This window comes from Eptesicus fuscus, chromosome 4 (genome assembly GCF_027574615.1).
Source record: "Eptesicus fuscus isolate TK198812 chromosome 4, DD_ASM_mEF_20220401, whole genome shotgun sequence".
Classification (NCBI taxonomy): domain Eukaryota; kingdom Metazoa; phylum Chordata; class Mammalia; order Chiroptera; family Vespertilionidae; genus Eptesicus; species Eptesicus fuscus.
This window is the reverse complement of record NC_072476.1, coordinates 62,242,912-62,267,106: the sequence shown is the minus strand read 5'-3', so window position 1 is coordinate 62,267,106 and position 24,195 is coordinate 62,242,912. Positions and strand designations below refer to the sequence as shown.

General features: G+C 40.1%; 1 non-coding gene across 1 annotated transcript; it reads right to left on the bottom strand.

Annotated features, from left to right (window-relative positions):
- Nucleotides 1–3,438: 3,438 nt before the first annotated feature.
- On the bottom strand, nucleotides 3,439–3,545 carry LOC114230194 (U6 spliceosomal RNA). The gene has a single exon (XR_003616056.2). It is a non-coding gene; the product is annotated as a U6 spliceosomal RNA (small nuclear RNA).
- Between the last annotated feature and the right edge of the window lie 20,650 nt (nucleotides 3,546–24,195).

Here is a 24,195-nt window from a genome sequence, read left to right as displayed (position 1 = left end):
TGTGATAGAGAAAGCTGTATGGGAAAACAGTTTTCTCTATATGGAAAAGCCACAAGCATGCTTATTTACTCAGAGCAAATAAGCATGCTTGTGATACCCATTAATAGGATGTGGTAAAGAGGTATAGTAAAGATGAGAAAAACCTAAGAATATTGGAAGAAGTGAAGAATTCTACAATTATTATAATGGAGAATGTTTCAAAGCCTTGCTTTTGGATCTGGCAACACAACCCTTGATTGCATTTTATCTCCATATAATCTATTCATGCCACATTATATTTAATAGGCAAATTTATTATTTATTTTGCAATCCTCACTCAAAGATATGTCCATTAATTTTACAGAGAGAGAGAGAGAGCGAAAGATCCATGTGAGAGAGGAACAGCAATTGGTTGCCTCCTGTATGTGTCCCGACTAGGGATCAAACCCACAACCTAGGTACATGCCCTGACTGGGAATTGAACCAATGACATTTCAACCATTTGAGCCACTCTGGCCAGGGCTGGCAAATGTATTTTTTAAAATAAGTTCATGTCTTCATTTGCTATTAGCCTTATTTATTTATTTATTTATTTATTTTTATTATTATTTTTTTTTTACACTAACACCAAATCTTTTATATTTTAAAAGACTGATTTCCATAGCAGACAAATACTGGGAAACTATTTTACTTTTCCTTTGGGGACAATCAATAAAATTACCTTACAGCAATTATTTAATAACTTTTATACTTTTTCTGATACATAAAATGTGAACAATGACTTCTAAAATGGATATGCGACAATAAATAGCCCTACCGGTTTGGCTCAATGGATAGAGCGTCGGCCTGCGGACTCAAGGGTCCCAGGTTCGATTCCAGTCAAGGGCATGTACCTTGGTTGCGGGCACATCCCCAGTAGGGGTGTGCAGGAGGCAGCTCATTGATGTTTCTCTTTCATCAATGTTTCTAACTCTCTATCCCTCTCCTTTCCTCTCTGTAAAAAATCAATAAAATATATTTAAAAAAAAAAAGCTATTAGCCTTATTTAAAAAATTAATAGTCACAGAAAAGTTAACTGGCTAATGTTTACCTAATAAATGCTCAGTAAATCTCAGAAGGAAGGTGGTGAGGTTGGTGGATGGGAAGAGGTCAACCAAAGAACTTGTATGCATATATGCATAACCCATGGGCACAGACAATGGGGTGGTGAAGGCCTGGGATGGGATTGGGGGATGAGGGGGGTGGGGAGGGTGTGCAGGTGGGTTAGAAGAGGTCAATGGGAGAAAAAAGGGGACATATATAATACTTTCAACAATAAATGTTTTTTAAATAAAAAAACCAAGTCATTCAAGGCTGTCATTTCCAGATAATTATGTTTTATTGCTGCTATCCTTAATGCCATCAGGAACTTTAATTTTTTTCTTTTTTCCGCACCTATTTTTACTGAGCCATCTTGACTATATCAGAAATGCTCAACAGAAGGTAGAAAAAAACACAGAACCTTTGAAGGCATGAGTAGGTTAATAGCTAAATATCAGCAGGAATTCTTGTAATTGCTTGGACTAATAGAACATAAAAGAATCTGTTTTCTTGTTTACAAGGACATTGACTTTTTCTTAACAATAACAATGAGAGCATAAAGTTTAAACTTTTTTACCTGAAACCTATACTTGTATTAACCAACGTCACCCCAATATAAACTTTAAATCTGGGACTGTAAGAGGTTAATAACAATATTTTTACATCTTTCTAATTTCATCAGTTTATATTCTAGTTCTGAAAATTTGTGGCACCTTTGTACTAACTATAAGAGGCTTGAGTTCTTTGTGAGCACACTGGCTACAAGAATGATGAACACTGTTGAGTAAGGAAAACTAAATTTCTTCTACTTGTTCCAACTTTGACCTTGGAGAAGACAAAGTTTTCTTATTAGGCATTGTTTATGGTTCATGTGTTCAGATGAAGCAAGCTAGTAAATCTGTCAGAAAAAAAAATGCACAATTCTCAGGATATTGAACATTAATGCCAGCCAGCATCCCACAAAGAATATGAATACATATATGGCATATATTTGAAACTCGATGGCTTTGTTTTTAGTATTTTGAGCTTCAGTTCATGAGCTTGTTGACATATGAGAGTCTTCCTTTTTGGAAGTCCAAACAGATTGGAAAACAAATTGTGAAATCACATGACACTCAGAAATATTGCATCACTCTATTCCCCCATCCCCACCCCACCACACACACACTCTTCTCCCACTTTCTGTCTCAAAAGATTTCCTAACTTCTGAGAACATCATCAATGTGAGTAAATTTACAATTTAAAAGATGAAGAGCCCTAGCTGGGCTCAGTGGATAGAGGCCCACAGACTGAAGGCTGAGGGCACCTACCTCAGTTCAGGCTCTATCCCTGGCCCTGGTCTGGGCATGTGCAGGAGGCAACCAATTGATATGTCTCTCTCATATCAATGTTTCTCTCTCTGTCTCTCCCCCTTCCTTCCACTCTCTCTAAAAATCAATGGAAAAATATCCTTAGGTGAGGATTAACAAAAAATAAATAAAGTCAACATTTGTTTAAAAAAAAAGATGAAGAGATTTTTTTAATTGATTGATTGATTGATTGATTGATTTGAGGGAGAGACTGAGAGAGACAGAGACAAAGGGAGAAACATCGACTTGTTGTTCCACTTATTTATTCATTCTTTGGTTGATTCTTGTATGTGCTTTGACCGGGATCAAACCCAAAACTTTGGTGTATCAGGACAATGCTCTAAGTAGCTGAGCTACCCAGCCAGGGCTGAAGAGATGTAGTTTGTGTGTTGTTGTTTTTTACCCTCCCCGAAAAGCATTTACTCTTAAAATCATACTAGTATATGAGCCCAGGCAGTGGCTCAGTGGTTGAGCATCCACCTATGAACCAGAAGGTCACAGTTCAATTCCTAGTCAGGTAACATACCGGAATTGTGGGCTTGATCCCCAGTAGGTGGCATGCAGGAAGCAGCCAATTAATGATTTTCTCTCATCATTGATGTTTCTATATTTCTTTCCCTCTCCCCTCCTCTCTCTGAAATCAATAAAAATATATTTTACAAAAATCATATATGAATGAATTTACTATTGAAGATTAACCTCAACTATGCTTGTGTTTTACTCCACAGTTGAAAGAACACTGTTGTTTTGTGTTAAAACAATATTAAGATGGCATTTGTTTTATTTTTACATATCCCAGTATTTTAGTAAGAAACAAAGAAATAAAGTTAAAGAGCTGGCTCTAATAATTTTAAAATCACAGTAAAAAAAGTCACAATACTCTGAGCTCCGGTTGCCTTTCCAAGGACAGTGAGTATAAGTTGATTCTTATGGTGGATATATCACCAAGTGGCAGGCCCAATAACAGCTCCTTCTGATAGACTGAAAACTGAATAATTTCAGAGTGACTACCTGTATTTATTTTTTCTTTAAAAATATGGAATGCTTCACAAATTTGCATGACATCCTAGCATAGGGGCCATGATAATCTTCTCTGTATCATTCTAATTTTAGTATATGTGCTGCTGAATTGAGCACTAATTACCTGTATTATAATCAATGGATATAGCCCTAAAGAATTCTTTTTTTCACACTGAGTTCTAACACTTTAAAAAAGAAACACAATTATTATACATTACTATATTATTAGTACCTGCTATATTAGCTATTATTATTATTATTAATATCTTCTTTGGTCATTATTACACTTCCAGTACAGAGATGGCACATAAAAGACAATAAGTATTTATTAAATGAATAAATGGCTCAATCCTACCTAATAAAAGGGTAACATGCTAATTGACCGTACCTTCGCTATGCCCACAGCCAATCAGGGTGCTATGCAAATTAACCAAGATGGCGGCCCCCACGTGCTGCCCTGCCCCCCATTACTGAGCGGCTGACAGAACCTGGCTGGCGGGAGGGGTGGGGCCTCCCGCCACTCCGAACCCTGAGTGGCTGACGGAACCAGGCCAGCAGGAGGCGCCCAGATCGCTGCTGGTGGTGCGGGGCGGGCAGCGCTGCCCCGAACTGCCGCCGCCTGGGGCCAAGCCCCGACCCTGAAAGAAGGTGGAAGACGGTGGCCAGAGCTAAGGCTTGGGTCTCCCCGGTGCCAGTGGAAAACTGGTGCAGGCAGCCAGGTGAATGAATGTCTTGCACGAATCTTCGTGCAAATGGGCTTCTAGTTATTCAATAAGAAGATAAGAATTACTACTTAAGGAAAATAAATTTTTTAAAAATATGTTTTTATTGATTTTTTTAAGGGAGAGAGATAGGAGCACCAATGAGAGAACATTGATCAGCTGCCTCCTCAATGCCCCCCTGTTGGGGATGGAGCCTGAAACCTAGGCACGTACCCTGACCGGGAATCAAACTGGTGACTTCTTGGTTCATGGGTCAACACTCAACCCCTGAACCACACCAGCCAGGCAAGGAAAATAAATTTGCCCTGTTTTATTTTATTATTTTTTAAAAATGTGTTTTTATTGTTTCAGAGAGGAAGGGGGAGGGAAAGAGAGATAGAAACATCAATGATGATAGAGAATCATTGATTGGCTGCCTCCTGCACACCCCACACTGGGGATCAAGCCCACAACCAGGGCATGTGCCCCGACTGGGAACCGAACTGTGACCTTCTGGTTCATAGGTCAACGCTCAACCACTGATCCACACCGGCCTTGTTTTACTGTGTAAAAAGAGTGCTCGCTAATTAGCTATATTTAATTATTTTCTTTCAGACTCTTTTTACTTTTCTTCTGTCTCTACTGCTGAGAGTCAGTGAGGTTAGACCTCAGCTTCAAGTTGATTTTCCTCCTGTTTGTGGATGTCATCCTATTTGTGCCTTTTCAGCCCGTGTAACCGTTCCAGAAGTTCTTGTTGACTGCAAGAGCTTAAAAACTCTTTTATTGTTGAAGGGATGAGAAGACTAACATCTATTGTGTCTCACTTGGCGACTGAAATGTGTGACACTGAACAAGGCCTTTATCCTCTGATTATCCATCTGGAAAATGAAAACAACAAAACTCACTAGTCTGGTATGGAAGTGATTGCCAAGGACTTTGTGATCCATGCAGGGAAGATGATATTTTAGTTGCTACATATTACAGATGTTTCCCTTTGATTAACTGGGTATTCAGGTACTGGAACACATTCAGAGATGTTAAACAAATAAAAAGAAAAGCAGAGATTGGCACAGACATTTTTAATAATATTTACATGCTTCCTTAATGTGCTAACTTTACATTTGACTATTCTATAATCTACAGATAAGGGACTACTTAGTCCAAAATTTCATAACCAGGGTGTTCCCACACTCCCCTGTGCAATCTTTAAATCTACACATGTCCTGATCTCACCTTATTTACCCCTGGTTAAGAACCAGGAATTCAGACTAAACTTTTTCCATTTTTATGAAATAGGACATTGAGAGCCAGGTGGTATATGTAACATCAGAACTAAAATCCTCATCTTCCAACTTCTGATGGGATTCTATTCTCATAACATATGAGGTCGCTAATCTATCAGTTTGTATTAGTATATTTTAAGTTAATTTTCTAGGAACAACTGCAGTAACCACAGGAAGTTTAATTATCTGTGCTGCTTTATAATTCATAGCTACCCCCCCCTCCACCCACTTTCCATTGCTTATCTAATCTATACAGCCTTCTGTGATTCATCTTGTTACAAATAAATTTAACCTCTTACAAGCATTTAAAGTGCACTGAACATATATTAGGGCATTTACCAATGAGTATGGCACTATATTAAAGAATTTAATATAGAACTTTGTTTTTCCCAAGACTGTGAACTCTTGGAAAGAGAAGTCAATGTGCTCATTGTCTTTAGAACAGTAACAGCAAATAATAAAAGCTTAGGCAATATATCAGGCCAATGGTTTTCAAGCATCAGAATCACCTGAGGGCTTATTAAAGTACATATTGCTGGCTCCACCCCCAGAGTTTCTGGTTATATGGATCTGGGGTGGGGCAGAGAGTGTACATTTCAAATAAGCTCCCAAGTAATGCTACTCTTCTGCAGGGATTCTACTTGAATATTTGCTACTGCTCCAGTAAGTAGGTTTTATAATTCACATTTTCAAAGTCAGGTAGCTAGTAAGTGGGAGAGGCAAGATTAGAATCTCATTTCTTGATGCCTAGTACTGTGGTCTTTCCCTATTCACCCTCTCCTTATCTTGGAATTCTTTATACACTAGAGGCCCGATGCATGAAATTCGTGCAAGAGTAGGCCTTCCTTCCCCCAGCTGCTGGCACCGGCTTCCCTCTGGCACCCGGGACCCAGGCTTCCCTCGCAGCCCCAGCTTCGTCTGGAAAGGTCGTCTGGAAGGACATCCAGAAGGACGTCTGGTCTAATTAGCATATTGTGCTTTTATTATTATAGATCATAATCTCTAAAAAAATGCATATAGTAGATAATCGAGTTGTTAGAATGCAGATAGACAGCCCAGGTTCAATTATGATCTTGGACAAATTACTTAACCTCCCTCCCCCATGCTTTAATTTTCTCATCTACAAATTGGGAATTAGCAGTATATACCTATAATGCCCATTATGGTTGTCTTCCAAATTTGATCTATTCCTCATTCATTGTATAGTAAGCAATATGGTTCACAGAATTGCCCCAGATCCATGAGTAAATTCTAATTTATCTAAATCAATCGAGATAATCTTAATGCTCTGGATTCAGGAAGGTGAATTAATTATATAATAGTATTGTGTCCTCTCCTCACCTCTACCCACAATAACTACCATTCCAGAAATAAGCAGCTGACTAAAGGTAGGCTGATCATAATGTTATGGCATAGTAAGAAGGTAGGAAAATTCTAGGACAAGCAGAATAGGGAAACTAAGACAGATAACAGCAGTTTTCAGCCACTAGTAAGTACTATCTTCCCTAAACCAAAGACACTTAAGAGTAAATGGTTTGCACCTCTCCTCCATAGGGTAAATAGTTTAAATTACCCTACTCAGGGAGACACATAACAGAAATCCTATTATTGCCATTTGCTAAACAGACAAATTAAGAGAATAAATCTCATTTTGGAACCATCAGCATGAAGATAGTGCATATTCTATTAATTAACCCCTAAGACCTCTCCTAAATACCCAGCCTTTAAAATTCCTGAAAACAGCCCTGGCTGGTTTGTCTCAGTAGATAGAGCATCAGCCTGTGGTTCCATTCTGGTCAAGGGCACATGCCCGAGTTGGGCTCAATCTCCAGTGGGGGACATGCAGGAAGCAGTCGATCAATGATTCTCTCTCATCATTGATGTTTCTATCTCTCTATCCCTCTCCCCTCCCCTCTGAAATCAATTAAAATATATTTTAAAAAATTAAAATCCCTGAAAATGAAGGTCCCAGCACACTCTCTTTACAGGGGGCACTCCCTTGTCGTTCCCACACCCTTCTCCTTCCCCCACAGTCACATATCCCCCAACCTCTAAAGAACCCCATGATATTTTTGCTACAGTCAATGGACTCTTGCTTGCTTTTCCATATGTCTCTTGATTGAACTCTTTCCCTCAAGAAGACAAGAACCAAGGTCTCATCTCGCTGGTGACAATAAGGGGGAGAAGGCAGTTTTTCCACTTTTCCCCTTGTTTGTGGGGGCACTCTCAACTTTGCTAGATATAAATAAGGAAGTAGGTTTCCTGCTGATGGCCATCCTACCGAGGGAAATTGGTGCTAGGAACCCAACCCTGGATGCAAGGACACAGAACTCGGGGACCTGGTGACAAGGTGGAGCCGCTAGCTTCATCAACCAACCCTGAAGCTGCCCTTTCTCACCAGTTACGTGAGCCAACAAATTCCTTTCTTGTGTTAGTCAGTTGGAGGGTTTTGTGTTTTTTTGTTCTGTAATTTACAGTCAAACACCCTGATACCCTACCACAAAGGATTACCATAAGAATTAAATGAGGTAATGCATAAAAAAGGGCTTGGCATGTAATAAAGATTTAACAAGTATGAGCTAAATATCATTATCAGGGAAGTTACTAGTTCCAAATAAAAAATATATCATTGGTGGTTAGATCCTGGTCTCCTTTCAAATTATTTTCCTTCTCTACCAAGAGCACAAGTGACCTTAAATGCCATTGTCAGCTCCTGACCAAAAGCTCTCTTGGAGGTGTTCTCCCCAGCAGGATTAGAGAAGCCAAAATAACCAGGTGAATATCTCTGTCAATGACAGAGAACTTGACTATAACAAGAGAGGATTATTCTGAGATTTATAAAATCATGAAACAGCCTGTATAGTTAACTTTAGTAAGGAGATTCAGAAAATAAACAGACAGGTTTATCTCTAGTCATAGCTGAAAAAACTAAGGATCCTTATCCTTAAGTGAATTGTCCCCAGTCTCCTAGCAGACATGGGTCTCATCCAAACCTGGTGCTCATATTACTTCTAGTGGACGTCTGTTCTTTTGGCTGCCAGCATGTTACCCTTTCCATTAGGGCACACTGCCCCTTCACTACATTAGACCTGGGAGTCTTTTGGGGCTGCCAAAAATTATTCAGTTTCTCTTTTACTAAAACAAAATGATCATTTCTTCAGTAATTACATTCATAGTCATTGATCCACTCCCAAGCATATTAAAATTGAAACTTTAAAAAGAAGCAAGAAAGGACAAGTAGGCAACACTCATTATCTTCAGTCAGATTATTTCATTCTATCTTTTAGGGTTTGGAATACTCGGATCAGTGTAGTAGACAAAAAAAAATTTCATGGGAATTGGCTAGGGAGAGAGGGAGTAGATCCATTTGAAACTAAAAAGTATGATTTTCAGCGTGTCAGAGCGCAGAAGCTAACATGTCACCAGAATATGCCCTGGACTCTGGTGTGTGTGTGTGCATGTGTCTTGGTAGTGATGTTGTGTCATTGCCTCATTCTTGGCACTCAGTCAGAATTCAAGAAAACCAGATTGAAAATTTGGAATCTGTGCTTCAGTGGATTGAAATTGACCTCTAGTCACTAAGGAAAAAAATCAAAACAAAACACACAAGAATTTAGAGAGGACATTTTTCTGCCAAGAAATTTTTCCTTGCTGTTTTTTTTCTTAGTTGGGCCAATATTCCAATGGAAAAAATAGATAGGTTGGTCAAGAGTTCAATATAATTTTTGGTGACTTTTGATCTAAAGTGACATAATAAAAAAAAATTCGTGACAGATTATTGTATCCTTTCCTATGGATGCATGCGTGATTATTTGTCTCACACAGACTATTTAAGAGAAAGAAGTGGAAAATACAATCTATTGGTATTTTGTCTTACTTGAAATGTTATCTCTCAAACTACTTCTAATTTATTTATTCAAAGAATATTGATGCCTGGTACTCCTAATAGGCCCTGAAGATACAACAGTGAACAAAACAAAAATGGCAACAAAAACTGTACATGGAGCTGAGGGTTTAAAATATAGTTGGGCTTCAGAGTCATTTTTGTGAACTACTTTATTTGCTTGCAGTAATTACTATCATAATTGTTGGCTAAACAGCTATTTCCTCTATGTTGCTAACTTCCTGTCCTTTGTTGAGCCCAATGATATATGATAGGTGAGGAGAAGTAGGGGATCTGATATTATTGGAGAAAATTGTGGGTAGTCTTTGCTGGTGGGAATGGGATTCTTGGAGTACTACTGGAATAGGTATTTCTGGGAGGATGAGATATGGTAGAAAGCTTTATTTCTGTGGAATTCCATCCCTTTAGTAAAGCTAAAATTAGAGCCAGTGTCCAAAGTGTCCTTTCCATGTTGGAGCGGGGTCCAGTACTGCATCAGGCTAGTTGCAGTCCACTAGCCCCGTGGTCGGCAAACTGCGGCTTGCGAGCCACATGTGGCTCTTTGGCCCCTTGAGTGTGGCTCTTCCACAAAATACCACGGCCTGGGCGAGTCTATTTTGAAGAAGTGGCGTTAGAAGAAGTTTAAGTTTAAAAAATTTGGCTCTCAAAAGAAATTTCAATCGTTGTACTGTTGCTATTTGGCTCTGTTGATGAATGAGTTTGCCGACCACTGCACTAGCCCGTTGTGTGTGGGCTTTGTGGGTGACTGCAAGGGAGACCCACAAGGCCAGAGTCACGTAAGTCCCAAGACTCCCAAGAGCAGCTAGAGGAACCAAGAGCAACAAACTTCTTTGTTTAGGGAATTAAGTATCCCAAATTCCCTCGTGCTTGCCGTTGCCACACCCATTCTGGCCAAACATCTCTGTTCCAGGTGTGATTGACAGCAAGCACCTTCCCTACGTCATCCCAGCTTTACTGGGCATATGTTCACCTCCCTTTTGCTGGACCCCTGGGAAGTGTAAAGTTGTAGCTTCCTGGTGAAGCTGCCTAAATGACATGCGTATAATATCTGGCCTTTCCTTTATTCCCTTCCTGTTATTAATAACTAGGTTAATTACAACGGTATCACTGAGAGTAGGTTAAATAGATCTTTGTGAAAACAGAGGAGCTGAGTAAGATAATATGTAGGAAATAGTAAAAAAGATAAGGAAGAATCTATCTGAAGGAAGAGTTTGGGGTGTCTATAGAAAGGAGAACTCTGAGGGAAAATGATCAAGGTTTAAACAAGATAATAGTTATTTTTTGCTATGAGGTGAATTATCAATGCCTGCCTCAGCAGTACTTAACGAAAATTTCCATCTCTTCATTATTTGAGGTGGGAATTAAATATATATGCCATTTATTTCTCTTCCTCATCTTTTTCTTCTTCTTTTCCTTCTTTTTCCTCTTCTTTTATGTCAGATGTGTAGAGAATAGCCATAGAGAAGGGGCTAATCAAACCAGGAGGCCATTGGACTGAGATTCTAATACTTTAGCAGCCTAGTAAGCACACCAAAACCTAAGCCTGTAAATTCCTCAAGGAATCTCAGTCTAATGACCTCCTGGTTTGATTAGCCCCTATTACTTAGGTTGCACCTAATAAAGCTAGCAGTTTTCCAAGGTATGATCAATAACCTTATGTTTAATGATAGAATTCCATGGCTCAGTGTGTCTCAGCCTTTCTAAATCCATGTAGAAAGTAGTAATGGTACAGATAATAAGAGAAGTTGTAGTAGTGATGGCCTCTACTTACAAGGAGCCTACTGTGTGCCAAGCGCCATTCTAGACATTGTTTCCTTGAATTCTCACCACTCTTCTATAAGGTAAACAAATTACTTGCTCAGTGTTCCACAGATTTGCAGCCATTCTTTGATATATCTGTTGAGCATGGATCACCAGAGGAATAATAGATTCTCTATCATTAGGCATTCTGACCCATTATGAGGATGAGAACAAGAGCCTTTTACTCAGAGGGGATTCTAGTGTTGACCTGGTCTCAGAATGGGCCTCCTTGGTTCCAGAACTTCTCTGGTTAAGAGGCCACAGTTGTCCTGAGGCACTGTAGACACTCCAGATCTACGTAAGAGCAGAAACCTTTAGTTTATTTGGAATTCTCATTACAGAATAAAACAAATAACAGGATGCTTTATCTCCAACTTGCAAATACAACTAAAAATGTTGAGGAGGTGATTTTCTTCCCTCCCTTCCTCTTTTTCTTCCTTCCTTCCTTCCTTCCTTCCTTTCTTCCTTCCTTCCTTCCTTCCTCCCTCCCTCCCTTCCTTCTTTCCTTCCTTCTTTCCTTCTTCCTTCCTTCCTTCCTTCCTTCCTTCCTTCCTTCCTTCCTTCCTTCCTTCCCTTCCTTCCTTCCTTCCTTCCTTCCTTCCTTTCTTCCTTCCTTCCTTCCTTCCTTCCTTCCTTTTTATTCTTTCATGTATCTATTCAACAAACAAGTATTGAGGGGCTTCTTTGTGCAAGGCCAGATGCTGGGACATAATATGAAATGTATGTTTTGGACTTCCTCCCTGGTTCTAGGAGCTCCTAAAACCCTTGGAATTTCTTGAGTAATACGGGTAACAGGAGTATCTTTTGTTACTCATAATAAACCTCTTTCAACCTAATCTGAGTTTATACTAATGAGGTGATTCTTGAAGGATAAGGGCCAGAAGACCCAACCACTAATTAGAGGGTTGGAGCTTTCAGCCCCGCCCCCTGACCTACAGGAAGGGGAGAACGACTGGAGATGGAATTAGTCACGATAAGCCAGTGATTTAATCAACATGCCTATGTAATGGGGTCTCCTTAAAACTCTTTTTTTTTAAAATATAATTTTATTGATTTCAGAGAGAAAGGGAGAGGGAGTAAGAGATAGAAACATCAATGATGAGAGAGAATCATTGACTGCCTCCTGCACGCCCCACACTGGGGATCGGGCCCGCAATCCCGGCATGTGCCCTGACCTGGAATCGAACCATGACCTCCTGGTTCATAGGTCCAAACACTGAGCCACACCAGCCAGGCACCATAAAACTCTTAAACTACAGAGTTCAGAGAGCTTCCAGACCCGTGAACACACTGAGGTGCTAGGAAGTTGGCATGCCTAAAAAGGGCATGGAAGCCCCATTCTGCCCCCCACCCCAAAGGTTACCCTGTGCATCTCTTCTATCTGGCTGTTTGTGAATTGCATCCTTTATAATAAACTGTAAGTCTAAGTAAAGCGTTTTTCTAAGTTTTGTGAGCCATTCTGGCAAATTATCAAACCCAAGGAGGAGATCACGGGAAAGTTCAGTTTGTAGCCAGTTGGTCAGAAGTACAGGTGACAACCTGGGTGTTATGATTGGCATCTGAAGTGGAAGGCAATCTTGTGGGACTGACCCCTTATCCTGAGGGAGTCTGTGCTAACTCAGTTAATGTCAGAATTGGGTTAAATTGTAGAATATTCAATCCGTGTTTGCTGAGAACTGAAGAATTGGTTGGTGTGGGAAAACCCACACATCTGGTGTCAGAAGTGCTTTGTGGGTAGAGAGGAAACAATAGTTTTAATGATGTACAGCGCACAGCCCCTGTCTCTAGAGGGGAAAGAGTAATTCCCATACAGTGTAGCACATAAGCACCATCAGGTCAGGAGTCGTGCAGTCTTGTTTGCAACTGTAGCCGCTACACCTACTCAGCATAGTACATCGCAATAAGCACATGCCCCCAAAATATATTGAATTAATGCATACAAGCCTAGCATTGCTTCACTGATGAAAGGGTACTCTTAAAGCCTTGTCTGGTTAATGTTACCCTACAGCCTGCCTGAGTTGGCCTCAGGAAAAACAAGCTGTGTACATTCAGATCTTGAGAGTGGTCATCCAAAATATATACCGTATGAAAAAGTAAGGATATTCAGGTTGAGTAACGATACACTCGGTTTGCAAATAACACATGTTCGTTTTCATGTTGCTAAAGACTCCTTGCTAGGAAACGAAACACTGGTAATTTAATATGCAATGTTCTCAGAGTCCACAGCCAAACCACCTCAAGCTGTGAACGCCTTGGCTCTGAGGAGCCAGTCAGGGTCAGGACAGGGCAGTACTTGGCCTAATGCCCCTTTAGAATAAACCAAACAGTTACAGGAAGTGGTTTCTGTGATTCAGTAGGTGGCACACTTCCTTTTGAGTCACAACTGAATCACAGCTGTGAGAGGCGAAAAAGGCCTATTTCTTTATCCCGTACTGTTTTTTCATTCCCAAATGTAGTAAGTTTATCCCAGTCAGATAATATATCCTGTTTAACTTAACCAAAAAGCATAAAAAAGTAAACCAACCATGAGAAGGCAAGAAAGGTGTGGGAAACACGGCAAACTGAAATGGATCCTCATCATTTCATCAGAGGGCAATATTCTCTGAGGAGATTGAAAAGAAGAGCAATAGTCTGATTTCATTGGGGTTATGAAGGCCCCTGGTTCTCTTAATTCAAATCTGACCTATTTCCAGTGGAAGCAATTAGATCACATTTATATAAACCCTGTTGCTTTAAATGGCCTGCTTGCCTCTTCACTCACTGACCTGGCATGTCTGCTGGAAGGCTGTTCTCGGTGCTGGCCCAAGCATGGCCCTCGTTCAGCTGCGGGTGAAATGACTCTGTTCTGAATGTACTGAATGCTGCTGGCAATGCTGTGAATTGTTTTGAGGCTTAAGGAAAAAGCCCATAGATATCAACAAGTCATAAAAACAGACATATTTTCCCCTCATCTTCTCCCCAGTGTGTCTGTTATTCTTTAGTATTAAAAGTTCTGGGATCATATGTAACACCTTAATAAATAAATAAATTAAATAAATAAATAAATAAATAAAAACAAAACAACAACAAAAAAAAGTTCTGGGACTATGAACATATGTATCCATATTTTCATCTGATGAATTAGATTCTACTACCTGTTGCTTCCTCCTATTCCAATTTGTACTTGATTGGTTTTACGTTGCAGGAAAAAAAAATTTAGGAACTCGTGCTATATGTCTTGTGTTCCTTTTACTCTTGAAGACTAATCATGAGACTGGAATCAGAAGTCTTACTGTCAGGTTAAAATTCCACAGCTCCTTCTGGGAACTCTTCCTTTAGTTTGAAAAACAAAAGATTTAAAGTCACATAGACCTGTGTTCAGATTCATGCTCAACAAAAAATTGTGGGGCTGTGTGCTCTTGGTTAAGTCTCCCAGCCTCTCTGAGCCATCATTCCCTCAGTCCGTAAAATGGGGTTCTAACGCAAGGACAGTGTTTCTGTGAGAACTAAATAAACCTTTGACAGAGTTGCTAGGATCGGTCCTAGCTCATGTCTAGTATTTAAAACAAGCTAGTGCCCTTTCTCTTTATGTACAATACTTTTTCGCCGTGGGCAAAGAACAGGGTTTGGACACAGCAACTGCCTGGGCACGCTAAGTCCTGTCCTTCCCAAAGACGTCAGTCACATCCAGCTCCGTTAGCACTTTCATCAACAGCACCTGCAGTACATGCGATACCAAATGGTACCCTTAATGGAGTGGTAGAGAAGCCCAGTCAGGAAGCAGGTTTAAAGCCAAAGCCGGATCTTCCAGACAGGACAGTTGTGGCTGATTGATGACAGCCAAGTGTGAAGGGAGTCCTCATCTGACACACTGAACTGCGTGCCTAGAGGATGGGCAGGGGAAGGAACCGGCAACAGCACTAGCCAGGTGGAGCAGCCGTGAGGGCCCAGGTCACACAAGGTGGCAGTGGGCAGACAGGTGGGAATGCTAATGCCCAGTTAGATTTGAAAAGCCCACCATCTATTCTCCCATACCTCTGCGACGCCTCCCACGTCTCTTCAGTTCCCCCAGATGGCCGTTCACAGAGGGTGATGGCTTTTAGAGAAGGGTGGTAGTACCCCTCAAAAATGAAGGTCCAGAACAAAATCTTGTACTTACCTGTCCTAGAGTCCTCACCTCATATATTGTTGTTGCCTGGTTTGCCTGTCTCTTGCACTAGACTATGAGCTGTGTGTGTCTTATTTACCCTGTAACCACCTTTACCTGTAGCTCAGTGCCTAAACCATAACGGTTGTTCAATAAATGTTTGCTGACATGAAAGAAAGACCAAAAAAAGATAAGTCAGAAAGAGCATGAGAAACTCTGAAACAGGAATTGGTGGCTTCTGGGGCCAAGGTCCCATAGGAGGACTGGCTAGGTAGGCTCGTTTTGAGAAGAGGAGCCAGATGTCAAACCTCTAGTGTGACAACATGAGGAAAAGAGGACAGAAACTGTTTTGAAACTTGTACTTTGGTGGGGCATCCCCGCTGGACACATGACTTCTGGGTGTCTGGGCATTGTCAGAGCGCAGTGCTGATGTGTGTCTGATGGAAGCTTCTGTTTAAATAGCTACCAAGAGTAGGATGACTCAGCAGCCAGATGAAGGGATGCTCTTGCGCAGCCTCCTTTAAGTGACAAGTCACATTGCCCTGGGTGTCTGTGGCGGTCTCCGATATGACACACGATAGCTTCTTCCTTGCCAGCCATCAGCCGGGGTGCCGAGTCACCCAATTCCTAATCTGGGGACTGACAGCTATTATTTGACAGGCCTGGTATCACACCCCAAGCATGGAGATTTCTCTTTAAAATTGACTCTTATCAATGGGCCCATTTCTGAAATTTAGAGACTGCTTTTAAATTTATATCCTATTTTCATATTAAGGACTCTTGACTGTCTTCAGGATAAAGTGAACATTTGATATCCTAGCAGCTGAGGTCCTACAGAAACTGATCTACACCTATTTTCCCAGCATGATAGAATCCAACTTTGTTTTGTTTGTTTTCCCTTAAGGCTGGCTTGCTACAGTTTGTTTGTTTTTGTACCTGATAAACAGCAGCAGGACAAAACTTTAAGAAAGAGGTCTGGGAGGAAATACTATCTAGTAGCTATTTCCTGAGAATTACAGAAGTTGCCATTATTAAAATTTAGCAGCACAACACTTCCATGTTGGTCATTACAGAGCAGTGTTCTCTGGATTTTTTGTTTCGCAAATGCTGGTCAACTCTCAAGTAGGGATCCAAGAATCACTTAGATACAAGGATCAAAAAGTATGCCTGCAAAAGGAGCACTTGAGATCTTGCTCTTTGGCATATATTGTCAGTTTGGCTCAAATAAGTGCTTATAAATTTTTTTTTAAAATTATACCTGTAAGAGCCCATATATGTAAATTTGTGATTTGGACTAGCTTCAAAGTGCTATGCCTGAAAAGAACTAAATACAATTTCAAACTTTTAATTTTAAGCAGACCTTTAATTGTATCAGACCTGCGGGCAATTAAGTGTTTAAATGCCCGCAGGTCTGATACAGCTTTCACATCACATTTTTGCAAACCCTGGCTCAGATGAAGGGAATAACCCACACCATCCACAATCCCACCCTTCATCTCTACCACCATCTTTCCCACTTACTCCAAACAGCTTTCCTGATTAAAATGTCTCAGCTGCATCAGTACAGTAGTTTCTGCCGTTTTAGTTACCAGCAGTCAACCTCAGTCTGAAAACATTAAATGGAAAATTCCAGAAATAAACAATTCGTAAGTTTTAAATTACACATCATTCTGATTAGCATGATGAAATCTCACACCCTCCAGCTCTGTCCAACCTGGAACAGGAATCATCCCATTGTTCAGTTAGGTTATCAGATCTTTGTCATGCATCACAGTCCTGTGTCCAAGAAACCCTCATCATCAGAAGGTCAATGCTAGTCTATAGCTATGGCACAGTGCCTAAGTGATTCATCTCACTTCATCTCATCATGTAGACATTGTATCAGCTCACATCATCACAAGAATAGTGAGTACAGTACAATAATATATTTTGAGAGACCACATGCACATAACTTTTATTACAGTTTATTATTATAACAATTTTATTATTAGTTATTGTTGTTAATCTCTTTTTACAATTTTTTTCTATATTGACTAAGGTATTACATATGTATCCTTATTGCCCCATTGCCCCCTCACCCCCTGTTGTTAATCTCTTAATGTGCCTAATTTATAAATTAAACTTAATCATAAGTCTGTATGTATAGGAAAAAACAAAATATTTATAGGATTCAGTGCTATTCGTGATTTCAGGCATCCACTAGGGGGTCTTGGGATGTATCCCCCTCAGATAAGGGGGGGTCTACTGTATTGTTACTGCTGAGCAAGGACATTGTTCCCACATTTTGTGTTTCCTCAGAGTTTAGTTCAGTGGGTCCGATACATGTAGTGGTGCTTATTACCATTTATTTCATTTGAATTTGAAAGAGGACCTGTTCAGGTGCCCCGATGCCTCCAACCTCTGCAGATTCCACTCAAGAATAATGGTGAATTGTGACCTTGTGTTCAACACCCCCCACACACACGGCTTTCACTATCTACATGATTTTTATTTGCAATAATAGTTTCTGTTGGCAGATGGTGGTAATTCTACAAATCCCTTTTGGAGCCCAGAGAGAAATGTTACACTTGAGATAAATGTTGGGTAACCGCATTAAAGAGAAAATATATTCAGATATTTTTGTGACTCTAATTCACTTGCGAATTGTACTTTTTTCACTGATTTTCTATAGTTATGAGTCCTTAGGAAATCCATTTTGAGTTGATTATAATAATTTTTAACACTACTGAAAAATGAAATGAAATAAAACCACACTTTGTTTCATGAGTTTATTGTAGATAGCTCATAATGTGTGGATAAGCACACAGAAGAAACTATAGAATCTCTAATCTCACAACCCAGAAATAATCATGATTAATATTCTGGAGTTCCCAAAGCTTTTCCATGCATAAGAAATTATGCGTGTTGACATAAGAAACTCTAAACCTACAGATAATTTTTGTGAGAGTTTATTTGAGCCAAACTGATGACAAGTGCCTAGAAGCAAGATCTCAAATACTTCGGAGAATCACAATTTTGCAGCTTTTATGCATTTGAAATTAAGGAGGGAACGTAAGGAAGGTTACATGCAGGTAGGAGAAAGCAAGGCCAGGGTTGGATTACAAACTAGTTAGGATTATCTGCTTTAACACTTGTCTACGCACCATGACCTGGCCAGTTAGGAATTTATGATCAGATCATCCTGTGATATTATTTTTCATAGAACCACTTTTTTTGTCATACGGAGCATGCTACTTTGTTATCTACTTTTATTTAATTTTTTATAGTTGTTAAGCACTTATTTTATTATATATATTTTTTTATTTTATTTTATTTTATATTTTTAGCCATTTTTATTTTCCTTTTTTGTTACCTACCTTTAAATTTTAATAACATTCGATATGCCACTCTCTATAGCAATACAATAGCTATAATAACTTATTACTTTACTGGACGGGTGGGGTCCCTCAGCCTGGCCGGCGATTGGGGCGATGGGGACAGAGGGAGGTTGGCCAGGAGGAGGGGCCGAGGGAGGTTGGCCAGCTGGGGGAAGGGGCGGTGGGAGCTTGGCTGTGGGAGCGCACTGACCTGCGTTGACCATATGCCCCCTGGTGGTCAGTGCACATCATACCGACCGGTTGACCAATTGTTTGGTCATTTGGTCATTCAGTCGCTTAGGCTTTTATATATATAGATAGATGGCTTTTTCATAATATATTTAACCAAGCCTCCTTATTTTTCTCACTATTATATGAAAGTTACAGGCACTTTTGTCAACAAATATTTCTCTGAATCTCCTATTATGCCCCTGTAAGTAGAGTTTCTGAATCGAAGGTCATGATTTTTCTTGAGATACAGTAAAATTTCTCCTTACAAAATTTGTATCAATTTATACTCCTTCGAGTGGTGTAGATTTTTTAGAATCACCATGAAAATCTCTGCTGCCATATACTTTTAAAATAAAAGTGTGTGTGTGTAGGGGTTAACAAACATTTACTGAGCCTCCTGCTCAGTGCCAGGCACTGTTCTGGGCACTGGAAAAGTGAGTGAACAAGACAGGCAAGGACCCTGTCTCAGAGACCTTAAGTCTTATTGATGCCATTGAACAATAAACAAATAATATTGATTTCAGGCTGTGATAGATGCTGTGAAGTAGAGTAAGGCAGTGTGTCTGCATTTGTGTAAAAGTGGGGGTGGGGTGAAAGTATCACTATTTTAGATAGATGGTCAGGTGAGTCCCGCACAAGGATGCAATATCAAAATAGAAACTGTTTCTAAAACGAATGCCTGATTATTTCAGAAAGCCTTGAATGTGGACAAGTATAAAAAGAAAAAAGTTACCTATAATCCTAGCAATTTGGTTTACAAATTTTCAGTTTTTGTTTCATCACACACACACACACATACACATACACACGCATTTATATATTACTAGGATATTACTGCTTAAGGTATGCATACTCATTAAGCATGTGTAGACAGTGGTTGTCAGAAGTTTGTACAGCCAGTGGGTCTAGCAGAGATTTCAGTGCTCAGAAACAGGGTTTTATTCTGAGGCCTAGTACTTCCCAAGAGTTTTGCAATTGCAGCACCCCTTGGTAATTTGTTAAAATGTTCCCTTTTTCTCTTTCTCCTAAAAAGGCTGTGTGGCATATACATGGGTTTGTTTGTTTTTCATTAAAGTGGGATAAACTTCGTTCCCTTGGGTAGGAAATATTTGCCACAGTCTAGAGATCCTTGGAGAAACCGTGGAAGGCCACAGGACAGGCTCAAGGAATTAGTTTTGAGATGAACATTACCAAGAGGAAAAACTTGCTAAAGCAATCTTGTAGATTCTTGGAGGATATCCTCCCACTTCTGAAAAAAAAACTACAGTCGATTCCTTCTCTGTCAGGCCTCTAAATAGCACCTTCCTGTTACACAAATGTGTTAACTGAGGAGTCTTTTCTGATACTTTTTTCTCTTAAGAGGCCATATTCAATGCATCAGCAAGTCCTGTTGTCTGTATCTTCAAAGTAAATCCTGGCTCCAGCCATTTCCCGCTACCTCTGTCATCATCACTGTGGTGCACAGCGCCATCATCTCTCACCCGAAGTACTGCAATCGACTCCTCACTGGTCAGATTTAATGGGTTTTATACCTTTCTCCTCCTGGTGCACAACCCCCTCAAATAATCTTTTCCTCACAAAGCAGCCAGGCCCTGGCTGCCAGGGCAACTATATCTATCAGCACCTGGGCAGGAAACAGATGTTCGACACAAACTGGGTAATTGGAAGAGAGTTTAATAAAGAGACAATTTACAAAGGTGAGTAGTTTTGAGGGAAACCAGAAAGGAATGGTATGGTATTTCTGGAAGTGGTTCCCAGAATCCAGAAAGGGGAATGCCCAGACCTCACTCAACCCGAGTTCTGGGATACCCTCCTTACAGTCCAATCCCATTCCCCTGAGGCTACCAAGCCAGGGGAGGTGGGTAAAGAATGGATCTGGAGGGGCCAGTAGAAGAAATCCTCTAAAAATGTGAGTCAGAGAATTTTCTTCCTTGCTCCAGATCCTCAAATTAGTGCCTGTCTGAGTTGTTAGAAGGATATACTTTTTCTCCTCTCCTGCTTCCCGTAAGAAGAGCTATTCCTAAGCACACCCTGGCTTCTGTCTCCAGACAGCCTCCTGGGAAGATGGACCTACTTGTCTGACTGATAAGTGAGGGATGGAAAGCCAGGCGTGCTCCTTCACCCCTTTGGGAGGGAGCCAGCCAGCAAAAAACAGGTGCTCTCCTCTGCCATGAAGTAAATCTTCCTCAGGCTGCCCCTGCCTCTGTCACTTGATGCTGACTTCACTTGTCACTCAGTGGTTCTTTCTGCCTAATATTGGAGTTCAGTATCAGCAAGTCCACTTGGCTAACTAACCTAAAGCAGCAACCAACACCTGCACCTCTATTAGTAATAAAGCTGGTGTGTTGGCCTCCATCTGAGCTTTAAAACAGAATTTCTTTCACTCACTCATTAAGTATTTTTCAAGAGCCTATTGTATTCCAGACACTATTCTGCTACTTAAGATACATTACAGAGGGGAAAAGAAAAGAACAGATTAAAATGTCTCACTTTATTCCATCAGTTACTTAAAATCTGGGTGAGGCACAATTTATTGGGGATCTCTTCTGAGGCCTTCAAGATGTATTCAGAGTAAAGTTCTGATTAAAATAGAAAGTTTCATCTTAGCCAACAAGGCTCTTCTGATAGAATCCCTGCTCCTTCTTTCTTCATCTCTGACCATACTCCCTTTCCCGGTCACGTTGGCTTCCTTGGTGTTCTTGGAACACACCACACGCAACCCCTCCTCTGTTCTCTTCATGTGCTGTTCCTTCCACCTGGACCACTCCTCTTCTAGAAGGACCCTTGATCAGGTCTCTCACTTCTGTCAGGTGTCTCTTTGAACATGTCGATGTAAGAAACGTGAAGTCTGTAGATGATATTTATAGGAGTTTATCTGAGCCAAACTGATGACACTTGGTGGGGAGAAAGATCTTAAATGCTTCAAAGAATGACAGTTTTGTACTTTTCTTTTATACATTTGAAATTAAGGAGGGGACCTAAGGAAGATTAAATGGAGGTCGGAGAACATAAAATGGGGATCAGATTACAGGATAGTTAAGGTTATGATTATGCTCTGGCCTGTGTGGATCAGTGGAGAGAGCATTGGCCTGTGCACTGAAGGGTTGCGGGTTCAATTCCTAGCCCCGTGTGCGGATGTAACCAATCAATGTGTCTCTCTCTCTCTCTCTCTCTCTCTCTCTCTCTCTCTCTCTCTCTCTCTCTCTCTCTCTCTCTCTCTCTCTCTCTCTCTCTCTCTCTCTCTCTCTCTCTCTCTCTCTCTTCTTATGCCCTCCCTTCCTTCCACTCTATCAATGGAAAAAATATCCTCAGATGAGGATTAACCAAATAAGAAAAAAAGCTTTAGAAGCAGGGTCTGAAAGGGGACATTTCAAAGGTGTGCTAACCTAAATACACAGAAACAATGGACAAGGCTTGCTTAAGGCAAAGATAAGCCTTTTAGTAAAGAAGTTGCATGCCTGGTGTGTGACTACTCACCAGGACCTGCCCAATTATTTGTGATTTATTACAGCATCCCTTTTTTGTCCACAAATGCTATCATCACAGTGAAGCTTTCCTCATCCATCTGTATACAATGAACACCCACATCTGTTTCTAGTCCTTCTCTATTTCCCTTACCCAGTTTTACTTTTCTTCACGTCATTTATCACCACCACATGTATGTGTCACATGTTTAGAAGACTGGCTGACACAAAGGAAGTACTTTATGTTGACAATGATCAGGACAATGAACATGGACTTACACAATGCTCACTGTTTGCCAAGCACCTGTTCTAAAAGCTTTATAAGTATTAACTCATTAATAGCATCATATCACTTCATACCAACCATCCAAGGTAGGAACTGTTATCACTTGTATTTACAGATAAAGAAGCTAAGGCACAGAGAGATTATGTAACCTGTCCAAGGTCACAGTCTATTAGGGATAGAGCAGAGACTTAATTGAATCCTTGATGGGACTTATATACTGTAGTAGAATAGAAACCTTCTTTTGTTCATGTTCTAACACCAGGGCTTAGAATAATGCCTGGTACTTAGTACAAATGTATTAATAAATGAGTGAATGATATTATCTGCTTCTTAGTTTTGAAAGTTAAAATTATTAATATATGTAAAGGGCTTAACTCAATACCTGGCACATAAAGCTCCATAAAGATTAAAAATAAAATAAAATAAAATAAAATAAAATAAAATAAAATAAAAAGGAAGCTCTCCATAGCCGCCTTACAGTTAACCTTGGCCAATATTAATACCCCCATTCTCTTTCTTCTGAGTAGCAATATATTGTAATGGGTTCTCAACTTAATATTGGAAGAACAGTTTTCAAACTCTGCTTAAATCTATTATTACTGGACTGTGAGCTGGACTAAAATCTTCATACTAAAATCAAATGATGGAATTTTCTCAACTCTCTGAAAAACCTCAAACTAGTGGGATAAAAACTTTAATTTTTAAAAAACATATTTTTATTGATTTTAGAGAGGAAGGGAGAGGGAGAGAGAGAGAAACATCAATGATGAGAGAGAATCATTGATCGGCTGCCTCCGGCAGGCCCCTACTGGGGATCGAGCCTGCAACCAGGTATGTGCCCTTAACCAGAATCGAAACCGGGACTCTTCAGTCCACAGGCTGGCACTCTATCCACTGAGCCAAACCAGCGAGGGCAGAACCTTTATATTTTTAGAGTTTCTTTCGTCGCATTAATTTTTCTTAAAACACCAGAGTGCATCTTATCTGCCAGGTACAAATGTGAGTGAATAGTAGCAAACAAATACTAACAGGAAAAGGTAGAAATAGCCTTACTTGGAAACCAGGAAGCAGCCTTGTTTTGTTTATAAATAGAAGATCAAGGGAGTGTGCTTTCCTCACCAACATTGAATATTCTTGAAAAATAAAATAAATGCATAAATAATCATATATCTATATAGATATCTGAATTTAGATAACAGACACACAGGTAAGTCTTTTTCTACTAAAACAGAGTTTTTTGGATTGAATAAGCACATCTATACTTTATCGCGTGACACAGAGAATTAGTTCCTTGACTTCCAGGATGTTCTCCTTCCTGAACAAATCAGAGAACCATTGAACTTGGAAAGCCAGAACAAAGGAAAAGTAACCACCTGGCAAACCCAGTGTCAGAGATTTCCCAGTGGCTCACTCATCGCTCAAGTGAGGAAACCCTCAAGGACTTAAGCAGAACTGTATTTTTGGTATAACTTGGTCTGAAGTTTCTTTTCTATCCACATGGAACTGTAAAGTGTTTAGAGTGCCCAGAAATGCAGTTCTACAATGTTGCTTAGATGCTGTAAAGATAACTCATTGCCCTAGCCCAGTGGTCGGCAAACTCATTGGTCAACAGAGCC